Source organism: Malaclemys terrapin, chromosome 11 (genome assembly GCF_027887155.1).
Source record: "Malaclemys terrapin pileata isolate rMalTer1 chromosome 11, rMalTer1.hap1, whole genome shotgun sequence".
NCBI classification, from domain to species: Eukaryota; Metazoa; Chordata; order Testudines; family Emydidae; genus Malaclemys; species Malaclemys terrapin.
This window is the reverse complement of record NC_071515.1, coordinates 115,010-130,549: the sequence shown is the minus strand read 5'-3', so window position 1 is coordinate 130,549 and position 15,540 is coordinate 115,010. Positions and strand designations below refer to the sequence as shown.

General features: G+C 51.0%; 1 long non-coding RNA gene across 1 annotated transcript; it reads left to right on the top strand.

Annotated features, from left to right (window-relative positions):
* The first annotated feature begins 13,145 nt into the window (after positions 1–13,145).
* Positions 13,146–15,132, top strand: LOC128845708 (uncharacterized). The gene is made up of 3 exons (XR_008446707.1): positions 13,146–13,232; positions 14,582–14,668; positions 15,032–15,132. It is a non-coding gene; the product is annotated as an uncharacterized LOC128845708 (long non-coding RNA).
* The last annotated feature ends 408 nt before the right edge of the window (positions 15,133–15,540 follow it).

Genomic DNA, 15,540 nt, shown 5'->3' with positions numbered 1-15,540 from the left:
TTTGAGAGAGTCTTCACGGTGTCTGGTGTGCACTGTGAGTGTTGTTAAATTTATTTGTCATCGTCGGTTCTGTGTGAAGATGGGGGTCCAATTCTTCAAAGAACCAGTGAAGTTGAAGTATGCCTGTGGGGGACATGAAGAACTTGTTTCCTGAAATGGAAGTTAGCATGATGTCAAGTTTGCAAGTTAAGTATGGTTATTGATCATGGTTTTTTGTTGGTCCGTTTGATGTTGGAGATGGGAAATGTGTTTCACTGGGTGCACGTCAATGGGAATCACATGTGCTTTTGTGTGTGTTTTAGAAACTGAGATGTTTAGTATTTGTTCTATGGCTGTTGAACGTGTGAAATTTTTTTCTCATTCTTATAGGAAGCTATTTTCACCTGTGCAGTCAGAAGGTATCAGTGTCACTGGAGAAGACTTTTGTGTGCTTCGTTTGGAAGAATCTGGCTTAGATTGTGTATATTTTTGGGTTGTGATGTGAAGTATAGTCTGTTTGATGGCTAGAATGTAATAGAGCAGCGGGGCTGGTGTCACTGTGTTCTGGTAGATACCAGAACTACTGATGACAATGCCATTTAATGATATTTCTGCAATCCCAGTTTGAGAGGTTGGGTTCATTTGTTTAGTCAGTTACGTGAAGTAGTTCCTGTAATTACTTGCACAAAATTAAACCACTCCTTTCAAAAGAAAGTTAGTTTGCCTTAGAATGTTCTAGCCATCAAAGTTGCAAGAGGACACTGTTATGGGTTGGGCAGTCTGAAGCGTTTGTCAATTGTTTTCAGATTGTTGCGTATGTTGTATTTGTAGAACTGTAACGTATAGCTTGGGTTGTGGTTGGATGACTACTTTTAGCACACTATAACATAGATGACAAATCACTGCAGTGACTTAGAAACCATTGTGCCGTGCCGTCAAACAGCGTCAATTTGTCAGCCTTTTGGCTGTTTCGCTGCACTGCACAATGGTTGTGACTGTCCTGGACAGTCTTTGACTTAACTGTTTGTAGGTGGAGGTGCTGTAGAGAGAATGCTGGCCAGTTGCTAAGTGAGGTATGATCAAGCCCCTTTCCCACCTCTCACAATACATGCAAGGTTTTGTACAGGTTTTGAAGTATATGGAAACGAAAAGCCAGTGTTGCTTTGTGTTATGATGATATGAATCACCATATACCAAATGTATGTGAAATAATATATTGTCACTGAATCTTTGTACAGTACTGTACAGTCTAGAATGTTCATGTAATAGATTCCTTGCCTGGCAACACATTGAATAGTCTGCTTTATTAAAGCATTCAACAAAAAATCCATCTCCCTGTCTTTTGGTGTGGTTGTTGTTGTGTTTTTTTTTTTTTTTTTTTTTTTTTTTTTTCTGATCTCAGAGTATTTGTGGGACATGTGTGCCTACATGTCCCAGCCAAAGAGAGGGTGCCCCCAATGTGCTGAAATGGCAGGGGTGTGGGTGGGTGAGGGTTTAGGGTGAGGGGTTGGGTGAGGGTTAGGTTTAGGGTTAGGGACCCATAAAGCATTTTGGTTGGCAAGGAATGGACCTTGATCCTTGTTTACAGGGAGGTCCTTTTACCGGGCACCTGAAGGGGGATTAATCCTGTGAGGAGAAGTGTCGAACCCGATCCCTCGGTAAAGGGGTGCGGTGTGTGCAGCCATTGGCCGTGGCTTTTTCTTCCCTTTTCCTGCAGTTTCTTTGGTGCTTGTGTCGTCTTGTCCATTTTGTCCTTTGAGTTGCTAGAAAGAGAGAGGTGAAGCGGGTTAGGTGTGGCTCAGTAGAGAGCACGTGTACAAGGTAGATTCAGATGACATTGGCAAGGTACTCGGCCCTGCCGGAAATTACCCCAATTCCTCCTTTTCGGCACCGATCTCTTTCAGAGCGCAGGAGAGCTTGCGGCAGAAGGCGGGTCCAGATGGATGCAGAGGACGGGGGCTTTGACTTGGCTGAGTGCGTGAGTGAGGAGGGCACGGGACAGCTACTAGGACAAGCCCTGAACCCTCTCAAGAGGCTGGTTTCTAGAACTACCTTCCAAATGGCAGTGTTACCTTGTGAAAGGCAGGGAAAGACCCACACCCTAGTTAGAGGGAGCTCACTTTGGACCTTGGCGTGAAGAGGGCCAATGCAGAGAGGAGAAAAGGGAAAGCGAGCTTAACCCTGATTACAGGGCAGTCACCTTTAGTAAAATACACCTCCTTTACACAGGGCGGGGGGAGTCTCGAATGTGAAAAGATCTGGAAATGAATAGGTAAGGGAGGGATCCTGCTGAGTGTCCCCTTTCCAATCAATCCTCCATCCCTCAGTGACACCCTTCCCGACTTACCTCCTACCCCACCAAGAAAATGACAACTTTGTGCCCCCTACCTTTACCAGAAAAGACCCCTCTTCCTTGTGACGCGGTCCTGTTAGTAGGGTTAGGTGCACCCACGTGCTGGCTCTGAATACCACCGCATCTACCTACAACAGCTCAACATGAACACATTTCAGAAAGGACCGCCACATCAATCTCTTCAAAGATAGCCCGAGGAATCTCCTCTCTTTATCACCAAAGAGACACAAGGCCTGGAATTCGGACACAACTAACGGAGCTGTCCGAATCCCTACAGTTGATGCTCGTCAGTCTGCCAGTGTTCTTTCCTGTGCACAAGAAAACAAAGGGTGAAAGTTGTGGTTGGTTGAGCGGTGTAAACTGGGCAGGGCAAAAGGACTTGAGGAAGGATTACACGGAAGTGAGGGTGCGAAAGGAGCCCCCCACCTCCTCTGTTCATTTCCAGACTTTGTGACGTTTGCTTGGTTGGGCCATTTCTTGGCTTTTTTGAGAAAAGGGGCAAATTTTCCACGGCCTCCGCCATCCCCTTACAGCCGCCCCTTCGCCACACCATGTTCCATCTGACTGGGATAGGTCCGAAGTAAGATTTCACGTGAAATCTCAAAAAAGCCAAGTAGAAATCATTCTGTAGGAATTTACTGTGACTAATAGAAACAGAACCTCAATGCTTCTCATGGGGGAGGAGGATGGGGAATCTCTCAGCCACAAGCTCAAAACCCAGCTAGGCTAGATTGCACCAGGGCAGAGGTAATGCATTGTCTGCCCTGCAAGAGACCCCCATTCTGCAGCACATTCAGGTAGTGGCAGAGCAGGGTGCGAGTTTAGGGGGCACAAATGACAACAGGGCAGGCAAAAGAGGAATTTACCCTTTACAGGGTAAAGAGGGATTTTATGCTACCCTTAGTTGTATGTTTGTGACAGGGACATACGCAGACAACAGGGAGAAGCGCCGGACCACTGAACGTTGACTTCTTTGATGGGGTCAACAAGCACGTGGACCGAGAGGATCCAGTGGCTATAGTGTACTATGATTTTCAGAAAGCCTTTGACAAGGTCCCTCACCAAAGGCTCTTACGCAAAGTAAGCTGTCATGGGATAAGAGGGAAGGCGCTCTTATGGATTGGTAACTGGTTAAAAGATAGGGTAGAAAATATCATGTTGCCTCTATATAAATCCATGGTACGCCCACATCTTGAATACTGTGTGCAGATGTGGTCACCCCATCTCAAAAAAAGATATATTGGAATTGGAAAAGATTCAGAAAAGGGCAACAAAAATGATTAGGGGTATGGAACGGCTTCCGTATGAGGAGAGATTAATAAGACTGGGACTTTTCAGCATGGAAAAGAGACGGCTAAGGGGAGATATGATTGAGGTCTATAAAATCATGACTGGTGTAGAGAAAGTAGTATTATGAGAAGTAGTAAACAACACTTCCTTATCAAGAACTAGGGGTCACCAAATGAAATTAATAGGCAGCAGGTTTAAAACAAATAAAAGCAAGTATTTCTTCATACAATGCACAGTCAACCTGCGGAACTCCTTGCCAGAGGATGTTGTGAAGGCCAAGACTATAACAGGGTTCAAAAAAGAACTAGATAAGTTCACGGAGGATAAATGCATCAATGGCTGTTAGGGGCTAGGGACACCATCCCTGCCTCTCCTGGCAGTTTGCCAGAAGCTGGGAATGGGCGACAGGGGATGGATCACTTGATGATTCCCTGTTCTGTTCATTAGCTCTGGGGCACCTGGCACTGGCCACTGTGGGAAGACAGGATACTGGGCTAGATGGACCCTGGGTCTGACCCGGTAGGGCCATTTTTACGTTCTTATGACTTTTATTGGAAGTCCCCAGGAGCAGCTGCTGCTGCCCTGTTCCCATACAAACTGCGCTCTGTGCTCCCAGCCCATCAGAGCGCAAGGTAAGGGGAACACCTGTGAGGGCAGCGCCCCCAGCCCCTGCAGCTGTGCTGTTAACTGAACTACAGGGTTGTTTGGGTGCGTCATGGGGCTGGAGAAGCAGGTGTTGCTATTCCCGGGTTGTTCAGAGGAGATACAAAGGCAGGGATTTGGGGCTGTCCCTTACGTGGGACATGAGACAGGAGCTGTTAATGTTAGAGATGGCATATTCTAGGGCAGGGGCAGGGGCAGGGCCTGTCTCTTTATTTCCTTTGCGTACAGCGCCTAGCACAATGGGGTCATGGGCCATTTGCTACGATAATTCAGATAATAAATCAGTGTTCTGCATTGCAAGGCCCGCGAGCCAGTGGCGGCTCCCATCGAGCCTAAGTGCGCTAAATTCCCTCTAAGCTGCGTGGCCACGCAGCTGGCTATAACTAGCCGTGCAGCAGCTCTAAAGGGCCACACGGCAGGGACCTGAAGAGGAGAGAGGTAGGGAGTGGGCGGGAACTGGGGAGGGGAGCAAGTTGGGGCTTGCGGGGCTGCTGTGGGCCTCTCCCCAGGCCCGGAGCTCCCTGCTGCTGGCAAGGGGGAGAGCGGGCCCTTCTCCGGAGCCCCATGCTCCCTCCCTGTCGGCCCTCCTGCTGGGGGGAGTCCTCCGGCACCAGCCCTAGGGCAGCCTGCCTGTACCCCAAACTGCTCATGCCTGGCCCCACCCTAGAGCCTGAACCCCCAGTCAGAACTCTCCCCCCTCCCCCTTCATCCCAAGCCTCTGCCCCAGCCCTGAGCCCCCTCCTGAACCCTGCATCCCAACCCTCTGCTCCAGCCTTAAGCCCCTCCCACACCCCAAACCCCTCATCCACACCTCCACCCCAGACCCCTGATGAAGGAAATGCTCTGTGCATTACCTCGTGTGGCCACACGGTGTCACTGTTGCTCCTTGATGGAAATGCTCTGTGCAATACCTCGCATGGCCACACAGTGTCACTGTTGCTCCTTAAGGAAATGCTCTGGCATTACCCGACATGGCCACCCAGTGTCTGTGTTACTAAATAAGGAAATGCTCTGTGCATTACCTCGCGTGGCCACCTAGTGTCATTGCTGCTCCATGTAGAAAATGCTCTGTGCATTACCCCGCGTGGCCACCTAGTGTCACTGTTGGACCATGAAGGAAATGATCTCTGTATTACCTCGGGTGGCCACCAGTGTCACTGTTCCTCCTTAAAAACAACAAGGAGTCTGGTGGCACCTTAAAGACTAACAGATTTATTTGGGCATCAGCTTTCGTGGGTAAAAACCTCACTTCTTCAGATGCATAGAGTGAAAGTTACTAAGGTTACCATATTTTGAGCCTCCAAAAGGAGGACACTCCACCCGGCCCCGCCTCCGCCCCTCCCCCAAAGTCCCCGCCCCAACTCCGCCCCCTCCCCTGCTTCCCGTGAACATTTGATTCGCGGGAAGCCTGAAGCAGGTAAGGGGGTGTGTGGGGGGAGGAGGCTCGGCCCAGGCTGGCCCCCCCGGCGTTTCCAGCCTGGGTCGGCTCGGGCCCTGGGGTGCCGGCCCTGGGCCCGGCCCCCGGCCGAGCACCCCCTGGCCCCGCCGGCCCGCTCAGCACCCCCCGGCCTGGCCTCCGGACCCCCGGTCGAGCACCCCCCGGCCCCGCCGGCCCCCCGGCCCGCTCAGCACCCCCCCGGCTCCACCGGCGCTCGGCACCGCCGGCCCCCGGCCCCCCTGGCGCTCAGCCCCGCCGGCGCTCGGTGCCCCCGGTCCATGGCACCCCCGGTGCTCAGCCCCACTGGCGCTCGGCCCCGCTGGCCCCCGGCGCTCGGCGCCCCCAGTCCCCGGCACCGCTGGCGCTCAGCCCCGCCGGCCCCCGGCCCCCCTGGTCCCCGGCCCCGCCGGCGCTCGGCCCCACCGGCCCCCGGCGCTCAGTGCCCCCGGTCCCCGGCACCCCCGGCGCTCGGCCCTGCCGGCCCCCGGCGCTCGGCGCCCCTGGCCCAGCACCGCCGCCCGCATGTCCCGATTTTCCCAGAAATGTCCGGCTTTTTGGGATTTCCCCCCGGACAGGGATTTGGAACCCAAAAAGCCGGACATGTCCGGGAAAATCCGGACGTATGGTAACCCTAAAGTTACAGATGCAGGCATTATATACTGACACATGGAGAGCAGGGAGTTACTTCACAAGTGGAGAGCCAGTGTTGACAGGGCCAATTCAATCAGGGTGGATGTAGTCCACTCCCAATAGCGGTGTCAATTCCAGGAGAGGAAAAGCTGCTTCTGTAATGAGCCAGCCACTCCAGTCCCTATTCGAGCCCAGATTAATGGTGTTAAATTTGCAAATGAATTTTAGTTCTGCTGTTTCTCTCTGAAGTTGTTTTGTTCAATGATAGTGACCTTTAAATCTGTACTAGAATGACCAGGGAGATTGAAGTGTTCACTTACTGGCTTATGTATGTTACCATTCCTGATGTCCGATTTGTGTCCATTTATTCTTTTGCGGAGGGACTGTCCGGTTTGGCCAATGTACATGGCAGAGGGGCATTGCTGGCACATGATGGCATATATAACATTAGTGGATGTGCGGGTGAATGAGCCCTTGATGGTGTGGCTGATGTGGTTGGGTCCTCTGATGGTATCGCCAGAGTAGGTACGGGGACAGAGTAGGCAACGAGGTTTGCTACAGGGATTGGTTCCTGGGTTGGTGTTTCTGTGGTGTGGTGTGTAGTTGCTGGTGAGTATTTGCTTCAGGTTGGGGGGTTGTCTGTAAGCGAGGACTGGCCTGCCTCCCAAGGTCTGTGGGAGTGAGGGATCATTTTCCAGGATAGGTTGTAGATCGTGGATAATGCGCTCGAGAGGTTTTAGCTGAGGGCTGTATGTGATGGCCAGTGGTGTTCTGTTATTGTCCTTGTTGGGCCTGTCCTGTAGTAAGTGATTTCTGGGTACCCGTCTTGCTCTGTCAATCTGTTTCCTCACTTCCCCAGGTGGGTATTGTAGTTTTACGAATGCTTGATAAAGATCTTGTAGGTGTTTGTCTCTGTCTGAGGGGTTGGAGCAAATTAGGTTGTATCTTAGAGCTTGGCTGTAGACAATGGATCGTGTGATGCGTCTTGGATGGAAGCTGGAGGCATGTAGGTACGTATAGCGGTCAGTAGGTTTCCGCTATAGGGTGGTGTTTATGTGACCATCACTTATTTGCACTGTAATGTCCAGGAAGTGGATCTCTTGTGTGGACTGGTCCAGGCTGAGGTTGATGGTGGGGTGGAAATTCCAGGTGGAATTCTTCAAGGGCCTCCTTTCCGTGGGTCCATATGATGAAGATGTCATCAATGTAGCGCAAGTAGAGGAGGGGCACTAGGGGACGAGAGCTGAGGAAGCGTTGTTCTAAGTCAGCCATAAAAATGTTGGCATACTGTGGGGCCATGCGGGTACCCATAGCAGTGCCACTGACTTGAAGGTATAAGTTGTCCCCAAATCTGAAGTGGTTGTGGGTGAGGACAAAGTCACAAAGCTTAGCCACCAGGCGTGCTGTGGCCTGATCAGGGATACTGTTCCTGACAGCTTGTAGTCCATCCTCATGTGGAATATTGGTGTAAAGTGCTTCTACATCCATGGTGGCCAGGATGGTGTTTTCAGGAAGAACACCAACGCATTGTAGATTCCTCAGGAAGTCGGTGGTGTCTCGAAGATAACTGGGAGTGCTGGTAGCGTAGGGTCTGAGGAGAGAGTCCAAATAGATAATCCTGCTGTAAGAGTGCCAATGCCTGAGATGATGGGGCGTCCAGAGTTTCCGGGTTTATGGATGTTGGGTAGCAGATAGAATACCTGTGGTCGGGGTTCTGGGGTTTTGGACCCAACCACATCAGCCACACCATCAAGGGCTCATTCACCCGCACATCCACTAATGTTATATATGCCATCATGTGCCAGCAATGCCCCTCTGCCGTGTACATTGGCCAAACCGGTGTCACTGTTGCTCCATGAAAGAAATGCTCTGTGCATTACCTGGGGTGGCCACACAGTGTCACTGTTGCTCCAAGCAGGAAATGCTCTGTGCATTACCTCACGTGGCCACACGGTGTCACTGTTGCTCCATGAAGGAAATGCTCCGTGCACTACCTTGGGTGGCCACACAGTGTCACTGATGCTCCTTAAGGAAATGCTCGTGCATTACCCGAAGTGGCCACACAGTGTCTCTGTTGCGCCATAAAGGAAATGCTCTGTGCATTACCCTGCGTGGCCACACAGTGTCACTGTTACTCCATAAAGGAAATGCTCTGCGTTTTATCTTGCGTGGCTACACAGTGTCACTGTTGCTCCATGAAGGAAATGCTCTGTGCAATACCCCACGTGGCCACACAGTGTCACTTGTTCGATGCAGAAAATGCTCTGTGCATTACCTCGCATGGCCACACAATGTCACTGTTGCTCCATGGAGGAAATGCTCTGTGCATTACCCCGCGTATCCACACAGTGTCACTGTTGCTCCATGAAGGAAATGCTCTGTGCATTACCCGGCGTGGCCACATGGCGTCACTGTTGCTCCATGAAGGAAATGCTCTGTGCATTCCCTTGGATTGCCACACAGTGTCACTGATGCTCCTTAAGGAAATGCTCGTGCATTACCCCAGGTGGCCACACAGTGTCACTGTTGCTCCCTGAAGGAAATGCTCTGTGCATTACCCCACGTGGCCACACAGTGTCACTGTTGTTCCGTAGGGAAATGCTCGTGTATTACCCCAAGCGTCCAAACAGTATCACTGTTGCTCAATGAAGGAAATGCTGTGTGCATTACCCTGCATGGCCACATGGTGTCACTGTTGCTCCATGCAGTCGATGAATGCTAGCAGTGGACCCCATGCATCTCCCGGCTCCTTCCTCGCTGCGCTCAGGCTTTGCGGCTCCTGGGAGTGTGAGCTGCCGCAACCTTGGCAGGAGGGGCAAGGGGCACGGCTGTTCCCCGCTAGCGGCGCTGCTGCCTTTGCAGGGCTGCTGGCCCCCTGCGCCGCACCGGCTCCTCCATGGTGGGGGTTCGCTGCCCCCGCAAGCCGATGTTCTGGCTCTCTGGTGTCTCCGGAAGGCAGTTTCTCCCTGCCAAGCTAGGGCACCGCTTTTTGGCACCCCCTAGGGCCATCCTTAGGATTTATGGGTCCCTATGCATTATTATTAAACTGGTGCCCCTATGACTGACGGCAGCCTGAGCTTGCAGCCCTGCGGGGGCGGAGGGACAAAGCAGAAAGAATAACAAGATGCCCATCCCGCCTCACGGTGGCTTAGAGTCACAGTTCCCCACAGAGATCCCTGTATCCTCTCCCTCACATGGAATGGACATGCAGAAGGTACCTAATTAAAAGCACTGAACTTGGAAATAAAAAATGTTAGTCACAGCTTTTTGATATGGCCTGAAGTTTGTCAGACATTTATTTGCAAAAACTTTTTAGTAAGGGTGAGTAAGCTGTCTTTCTGAATACAACATTAAATATTATGGAATACATGATGCAGCTCTTCTCTGTTTTACATTTTCTTAATCAGTATTTCTAAGCTGATTTTATATTTTAAATGTACTCTTAAACCTTCATAAAGTTATCATTCCAGATTACTACATATTTAACTCACTGAAACAGACAATATTTTAAATTTATGAGGTACAGAGGTTTAGTGTGTTCATAACAATGTTCATTGCTTTTAGAAAAAGAGAACACTAATTTACTGTGTGTGATCTCCATAACAATACATGTTTATGAAATTTCACCAACTTAAAAAAATATGTTTCCAAAGATTGTAGGCATAACAAAGGATTTTATATCTTACTAAAGTACCGATTTTGCTTAAAACTAGTTCATCAAAAGATAGTCAGAAGTAAAGAAGGGGAAACTCTTTGTCCAGCTATCTGGAAGCAAAGGGCTGTTGTCTGTTTAAGGGCTCTCTTCAATGGGGGTTGGGAGAGAGGGGGCGAAGGGAGAAATGGATGAGCAGAAAGGACTGGAAGACTTTACTATAGTAAAAAAACTTACTTCCAATTAAAATGTGTATTTTAGATAAGGGAGGTCTTTTGAAGGATTTATTTAAAAAATCATATGTCTGAAGATCCAAGCATTTAAGGCTAAAGATGATTGTGCATCTAAAAATCTATGCAAGGATTTTTTAGAGATGTGATTTTATAATCTTCACCAACTCACTAATGAAATATTTTTAAAGCAAATTTTAAACTAAGATCCTGTAGGCTGACATGTCCTGAGTAAATATGACCGTCATGCACAACTGTTTTTGTCAGTACATTCTGAAACTGACAGTATATACCTGGTTTCAGAAGAAGTGGGCTGTAGTCCATGATAGCTTATGCTCTAATAAATTTGTTAGTCTCTAAGGCCTTGGCTACACTGGCAATTCACAGCGCTGCACTTGCTGCGCTCAGGAGTGTGAAAAAACACCCCCCCTGAGCGCAGCGAGTGCAGCGCTGTGAAGCGCCAGTGTAATCAGCGCCTGCAACGCTGCACGCTCGCTCGCAGCACTGCAAGCTATTCCCCTCGGAGAGGTGGAGTACATACAGCGCTAAGAGAGCGCTCTCGCAACGCTGGCAGCGCGACTACACTCGCGGCAGCGCTGTGAATCCGCGAGTGTAGCCAAGGCCTAAGGTGCCACAAGTACTCCTGTTCTTTTTGAGTATATACCTGGGGGTTGGCAAATGCCTGTTAAGTGGCTTCATTTCCCCTTGAATGGCTCTTTAACAATTTCAGTGTTGTGCTAATAGGTCTGGCAGGCTGGAGGCTTTTTCTCTTTTAACTACTAGTCCGAAGAAGTGGGCTGTAGTCCACGAAAACTTATGCTCTAATAAATTTGTTAGTCTCTAAGGTGCCACAAGTACTCCTGTTCTTTTAACTACTAGATCCCCTTCCCAGGAAGACTCCGAGCCTGCAGGAAGGGTCAGAACAGGGATAGGAAATCCAGAAGGGTGGACACTAAGACCCAGTGGGAGCCCCTAATCACTTGGCGCCCTAGGTGACCGGCTAGTTCGCCTAGCGGTTGCACCGGCCCTGCATACGACTACTGATGCCTACTGAACTTATCCATAGAGCAGCCCCATGGACTCTCTCTCTCCTCTCCTCTCATTGTGCCGTCTCCCTTCATAGGACAAGGGAAGGTGTGGTTGGTGTGCGTCCCCACAGGCTAGGTCTCGGGAGCCATGAAGAAGTAGGAGGGGATGAAAATCATGCAGGGCAGTGGGTGCGAGAGTGGAGCGGTGACTGTCGGTGTTAACTCGGTCTCTGTTCATTGACGGGGGCAGATGTAGATAGGATGGAAGAGGGAGGCAGGGATGAGGGCAAGAGCTCTGTGTGATGACGGCTCATGCTTGGCTTTTACAGCTGCTCTTACAGAGGATTTGTTGTTCAGGAGCCCTAGGCAAAGGAGAAGCCGGCAGAAGTGGATCTGAGCAGCTTGGACATCCTTGTAAGCAGATATGAACAGTCCTCAGCTTTCTGCCTCCCTCATAACTACACTTCACAACTTTTAGCGGCACGGCTGAAGCCTAAGATAAATGCATGGTAGTAGCTGAGTACACACGGCTGCTTCCCTTTAGGTGAGGCTTGGTTTCTCATAAAAGTTTTCCTCCTTGGTCTGGGTGTGGGAGGAGAATTTCCCTATTTTGGGATTAACTGTGGGATTACGACCAGGGGAAGAGACATTAGTCTCCTCTGCACAGTGACTCTCTTGGGTGCAGGTGCAACGGGCTGCTTAACATTAGAACGTAAGAATGGCAATACTGGGTCAGACCAAAGGTCCATCTAGCCCAGTATCCTGTCTTCCGACTGGCTAATACCAGGTGCTTCAGAGGGAATGAATAGAACAGGTAATCGTGAAGTGATCCATCCTGTGTCGCCCATTCCCAGCTTCTGGCAAACAGAGGATAAGGACACCATCCCTGCCCATCCTGACTAATAGCCATTGATGGACCTATTCTCCGTGAATTGACCTAGTCCTTTTTTGAACCCTATTATAGTCTTGACTTTCACAGCATTCTCTGGCCAGCAATTCCAGAGGTTGAGTGTGCGTTGTGTGCTTTTTAATTGTATCTATAAAGGTGTAATTGGACAGGGAGAAGAAGAACATACTTTTTGTTCTTCTTTTGTTTTTACCTCTTGTGTTCTGCTTAGTAAGATGGAGAAAGAAGTCAAGGGTAAAAGCCCACCCCCGTTGTGAGATGGAAGGCACGCAAGAGCCATGAGACAGTGAGCATTGTTGATGCCAGGCTATGGCGATGCCATCTACTGGAAGCGGAGCAGCCGTCACTGTCAGTGAGCTAAGTGTCTGGTTTGGTGAGGAGTCTGGTCACGGCCCACATGGCTCCAGGCAGGGATGCGCCGTTAGCTTGGTCTGTGTTTGTAAGAAAAGGTTCCCGTCTAGCTGTGGCTACGAGGGAGACAAGGTCCCCCATTATCAGGGGCTGCTCATTTTGTCTGGCCAAGAGTGGTGTGTTCATCGCAGCGAAAGGTTGCATCTAGGAGGATGACTCTAGCTGGTGAGTTTCATGCCTTCCTTCCATGTTTCTCTCTCTCTTCTCTAGTGTGTTGTCTGACCCACTTTCTCGGTCTGTCCTTGTCTCTACTTTTTCGGTCACCTTTCGTTGAACACGGGCAGGCGTGCTAGGTGTGCATCACCACTGGCTAGGTCTCGGAAGCCATGTAGAAGTGGGAGGGGACAAAAATCACGCGGGGCAGCGCGCGCGAGAGTGGAGCATCACTGTCAGTGTTGACGCAGTCTCTGTTCATCGAGTGGGGTTGATGTAGACGGGATGGGAGAGGGAGTCAGGGATGAGGGCAAGATTTTGCCCATCAATTGAGTTTTGTGGAGTGATGGCTCCAGCTTGGCTTATTTGTGGCGCTTGCAGAGGAACAGTCGAGCAGCAGCGGAAGGAAAAGCTGGCAGAGGTGGACCTGAGCAGCCTGGACATCCTTGTAAGCAGAGATTAACAGTCCTCCGCTTTCTGCCTTCCGCATAACTGACTGTAAGTAAGCCGTCAGTGCTTGGAATTCCTCATCTGTGCTCGCTCTAATTTTCTTCACAGGCCATGAACTTCCTCACTGGGCACGGGGCTCTGTGGGATTGAGGCTGGGGAGGGGCCAGAGTCTGCTCTGCAGAGTGACTATGTCGGGTGCCGTTGCAAGGGGTGCTTTTTGGTTGTAATGCTAAAGGTGTAACGGGAAGAGGGTTGAGGGCAGATATGCTCAGTCCTCAAGTCTCTTCCTTCTCTATCACTGGGTGAGCTTCCCTGGTCATGCCACTCTAGGTATCCTCTCTGAAGCGGGCCATATTCAGTAGCGGACGTGAGCAGGAGTCTGAGAGTAGCCCTCGGCCTGTGTCTCCAATCACCAAGTTGCACCACACACTTTATGTGGAGGGTCCAGGGCTCTGCACAGCACTCTGGGCTGACCTGCTCCAGGCTGGGCTCCTGGGTCCTAACCCTCGTGGTTACTGCTCCCCAAGGGCTCTGCTGGCCCTGGAGCCCGACCCCAACCCGAGCGGCTCTTAAGGTCTGTGAGCGGTCGAAGGGCGGCCGGGAACTGAGGAGCAGCCACAGCCCCGGGACCCCACACAGCACAAGGACAAGGGTGGGGAGCGCTGTGGCTGCCTGCGTCATTGCGCCACCTAGCGCAGCAGTCGCCCTACCCTGCCTGGCTCTGGCTTCTGGCCTCTGGGCTGGTGAAGGGCTGGAGTCTCTGAGGGGAGGAGGCAGAACTTGCACTTCAGTGAGGGGTGAGGCCTCGTGGTGGTGGGGGGATGCAGCTGCCAGTTTTCTGTCTACCCCACCTCAGCTCCCCCAGTGAGGAAGGGGCTGGTGCTGCCCCTGCTGCCCACAGGCTGTCACTGCTCCTCCAGGGCAGATGCACGCTGCGCATTTCCCCAACTGGCCACCGGGTGTCACCGCTGCTCCAGGAGAAACACAGTCTGTATGTTACCCTGCCTGCCCACCGGATGGCGTTGATGGTCCAAGGCAGATAGCCCAGACATTACCCCGGCTGGCCACTGAGTATCACTGCAGCGCTTAGGGTAAGGCAGAAACCATTTCCGCCCCCAGAGTGGCCACGTAGTGTCTGTGTTGCTCCACGAGGGAAATGCTTTGTGCTTTGCCGCGAGTGGTCACCAAGTGTCACTGCTGCTGCATGGGGGACATGCTCTGTGCATTGCCGTGATTGGCCACTGGGTGTCACTGTTGCTCCAGGGCAACTACATTCTGAGAAATACCCCAGGTGGCCTCTAAGATACATGTGTGGTAAAGGCTGAGTACAGACGTCTGCTTCCCTTTAGGTGGGGTTCGGTTTGTAATAAAAGTTTTCCTCCTTGTTCTGGGTGCAGAGGGAGAATTTCCCTATATTGGGAGCAGCTGATCTTCCTGGACAGGGAGGAGCATGTTCACCTGAGCAGAGGCCTGGAACCGGAAAGGTGAGTACTGGTGCTGAGTTTGTCCTTCTTCCTATGTGTCTCTCTCTGAGCTCTCATATGTTGGCCAACATACTCTCTCTCTCCCCTTGTCCTGTCTCCTTGCATAGAACGTGGGCAATGGTGCATGCTCACAGGCTTGGTCTGGGGCGTCTGAAACCCACTGGGGCATTGGGAGGGGGAAGAGGAGCATGATGGTACGAGATCCTCCATTGGTAGTGGTGGGGGTGACTGTGGGAATTGACTGTCACTGTTCATCAAGTGGGGCTGATGTACAGTGGATGGGAGAGGGAGGGCAGTATCTCGTACACCAATAGACCTTTGGGCAGTGATGGCTCCTGCTTGGGTTATATGCTGTGTTTGCAGAGGAATCGCCCAGGACCCCAGCCAGAGGAGAAACTGGAAGAAGTGAACCTGAGCAGCCTGGACATCCTTGTAAGCAGAGATGAACAGTCCTCCGCTTTCTGTCTTCTGCATGACTGGCTGTGAGTGAACAATTATGGCACTCTATTCCTCATCCGTACCACTCTAGTTTTCTTCCACCATTCTCCTGCTGCTCTCTGGCCCTGCTGTATCACGGCACACAGTGTCACTGTTGCTCCTTAAGGAAATGCTCTGTGCATTACCCCAGGTGTCCACCCAGTGCCACTGTTGCTCCATGGGGGAAATGCTTTGTGCATTACCTGGATTAGCCACCCAGTGTCACTGTTGCTTTATTTGGGAAATGCTCTGTGCAACTATACAGAGTGTCCACCCGGTGTCAATATTGCTCCATGAAGGAAATGCTCTGTGATTACCTGGGGTGGCCATGCAGTCTCATTTTTGCTTCATGAGAGAAATGTTCTGTGCAATTACACTGAGTGGTCACCGGGTGT